The sequence below is a fragment of the Propithecus coquereli genome, unplaced genomic scaffold (genome assembly GCF_000956105.1).
Source record: "Propithecus coquereli isolate 6110/MARCELLA unplaced genomic scaffold, Pcoq_1.0 Scaffold68, whole genome shotgun sequence".
NCBI classification, from domain to species: domain Eukaryota; kingdom Metazoa; phylum Chordata; class Mammalia; order Primates; family Indriidae; genus Propithecus; species Propithecus coquereli.
Window position 1 is genome coordinate 5,826,597 of NW_012152840.1, and position 3,463 is coordinate 5,830,059.

The following is a 3,463-nucleotide window of genomic DNA, read 5'->3' on the forward strand; positions in this document are numbered from 1 at the left end:
AGTCATTTTTGTTTAGCTGACACTCTAACACTTTAGGATTATTAATGTTCTCTAAGTGACTATTTCACCAAGTTTACCGAATCTGCTTATTGGCCTGGGTACAGAGGAGCCCTGTGCTCCAGGCGAGAGGAGGAGGTGGGTAGCACAGAGCATACCACCCATTGGCTGAATGGACCAAATGTACAGGTTTACCATTAAAAAATGGGTGGGCTCTCAGACCTAAGAGGGCCTGGGAAACGAGGACTCCACGGCTCTGAGACTTGCAGAATCTCCCCCAATGCCTGCCCCCACACCATCCCCACCCCTGCACTCTTTTCCTGGGTCCCCTCTCCACTAAGTCTCTTCTCTCTCTGCCTCTCCTCCTCATCCCCCTTTGCCCTCCGTGTCTCACATTGCTTGTCCCCTAATCTCCCCTCCCTCATGGCCCTCAGTTTCCCTTTCCTCAACCCTTGGTCTCCTCCTGTCCTCGGCCCTCATTCTCTCCCTAACACCTGCATAGGCTGTAGTTCCACAATGGCTGACACAACACTTTAAAAAAAAGAAGTAGAAGGACAGGTGCAAAAGAGACCTTCTCCCCACAGCTGTTTTTCTTTTATTGGAGAATAAAATCTTTCTGAGAAGCCTCCAGCAGACTTCCCATTATGTCTCACTGACCCCCACTGGGCCGTGTGCCCACTTTCTGCACAATCACAGGCAAAGAGTAAAAGGGTTTCCCAGGCCAGGTTTAGAACATCAAGACTACACCCGGGGATGCTTACCTACTGCCTCAATGAAATATTAAAATAGAAGTTGGAATTCTATTAGCAAGCAAGAAGGAATGAGGGTGTGCAACAGTGTCTTCCAGATGGAGAAATCAAAATGGAATTGGCTAAAAGCCCTCATTTTGTAGAGAAGATTATATAGAAGTCAAGAGGAAACGTGGAGGCTTTACCTGAGTTGAAGGTCCAAATGCAGTGTCCACCCATAAATTGGCTCGATTCCTTCCCAACTGTTAGGATAAGAATCTGCTAATGGGAGCTATGTATAAGCTAGGGAACAACCTGAAAGTTCTTCAGTCCTCTAATTCTCTTAAGAGTAGTGTGTATGCATTTGCTTTACTCTTTATACTATGTATTAACATCAATTAGTTTTTCTTTTAATAGCCTCTCACTGAAATATTTCTAGCTGATTGCATTATTTTATTTCAATCCAAAATAACATGAATAATATATAGTCTCTATACTAATACATATTTTCAAACAACTATTCTTATTTCTGTTAATATTGAAATTTATCTATTTATTATTTATTTATTTTTATTTTAGCATATTATGGGGGTACAAATGTCTAGGTTACATATATTGCCTTTGCCCCATCTGAGTCAGAGATTCGAGCATGTCCATCCCCCAGATGGTCTGCACCATACCAGTATGAATATACCCATCCCCTCCTCCCCCGCCACCTGCCCGACACCCGACGAATTTTACTACTATGTGTGCACATAATTGTTAATCAGTTAATACCAATTTGCTGGTGAGCACATGTGGTGCTTGTTTTTCCATTCTTGTGATACTTCACTTAGTAGAATGGGTTCCAGCTCTATCCAGGATAATACAAGAGGTGCTAGATCATCATTGTTTTTTGTGACTGAGTAGAACTCCATGGTATACATATACCACATTTTATTAATGCACTCATGTATTGATGGACACTTGGGTTGTTTCCACATCTTTGCAATGGTGAATTGTGCTGCTATAAACATTCTAGTGCAGATGTCTTTTTTATAGAATGTCTTTTTTTCCTTTGGGTAGATGCCCAGTTTAAATAACATTTTCATTTTTTCATACATTCTCTTGCTATAAATTTTTACTTTTATAATCCTAACAAGAGGATTGTGCTACGTACTTAGAAAATACACAAATGTGAAATCTCTGTAAGACATTTAGAACTGTTTTTCTTTTTGATATTCATTGACAAATTTTACATATAGATATACCTACTTTTCCTGACAAATTTACAAAACACTACGTGTAAATATCACAATAATACATGTTAAAAGGATTTTGTAAAAAATATTTTGAAAAGCAAAGCATAGTTTTTGTAAACACTTTTTTCTATCTGAATTGTAAATCCAGATTTTCAAGTAATGATTTTCTTACAAGCAAATTCACTTGCCTCTAATAATTTCTTCCTTTATACTTTACACCAGCAGTCCCCAACCTTTTGGGCACCGGTTTCATGGGAGACAATTTTTCTACAGACTGGGGTGGTGGGGAGGTCACGGAGCTCTGTGCTCCGGTTCCTAACAGGCCGCAGATGGGTACCGGTTGGTGGCCCGGGGGTTGGGGACCACAGCTTTACACAGCTGTAGAACTTACAACTTTCCAAAAAACAATCATATCCTGACATTCTTCTCTTGATATCCTTCTATGACCTCACACCATCATCAGGATTTATTCATACACTTTTTCATTTGACAAATAGCTACCGAGTTGGGCGGCAATGCAAGATGAACTGGATGCGGTCTCAGCCATAGAGACCCAGCCTAGCAGTTCTCAAATGCACAAGTACCAGACTACCTGCAGGGCCTGTTAAAACACTGATCGCTGGCCCCAGCCCGAGTTTCTGATTTAGTAGGTCTGGGGTGGGCCCCAGGAATTTGCGTTTCTAACAAGTTCCCATGGGATATTGGGTCTGCTATACCTATTACCACACTTCGAGAAATACTGATCTAGAGGCAAGAATGAGTAAACAGGTGGCTACAATACAGAGAGAAGAGGTATGATTGAGAGTGTACAGAGTGCCATGGAAGGCCCAGGGAGAGAAACGGGAGGATAGGGAGAATGCGTGTGTGTGTGTGTGTGTGTGTGTGTGTGTGTGTGTGTGTGTGTAGGGAGTGGCAAGGAGCAGTGTTTGACAATAACATTTATCGGAGGTCTTACTGAGTCAGGTACCACATGGGCATTATCTCCCTTAATCCTTAGAAAAATTCGGAAAGGTAGATTCCTTTTTTAGAGAGAAGAATGAGGCTCAGAGAGGTTTAGTAACTTCTTCGATGTTTGACAATAAATCGCAGAGCCAGGACTCACGCCCTGCCCTGACACTTAACCCTTGTGCTATGTGTGAGGGAGCTGGCGTGGGGGAGGGGCTGCTCTAGGCAGGGGGAGATGCACTTGCAAAGACGTGACCTGAGCTAAGCTTGTAGCGGTGACGGTAGGAGAGTGTTTAAGGAGCTGAGGGCAGATCGTGAAGGGAATTTTATGCCTTGATGAGGAATTTCGCATGTCTATGAAGGCTGTGGGGAGACTGAAAGATTTAAGGAGCAGTATAGTTTGGAGAAGAGCCATTAGGCAGAGAAAGCATTTAAATGGGTTTGCAATATCCTAGGCCAGCAGTGGAAATGGCGAAGAGGACAGACGTGCAAGCTATTAAGGAAATACAATCAACAACTTTTGGGGGCCAAGCAAGAGGGGGCCATCGATTA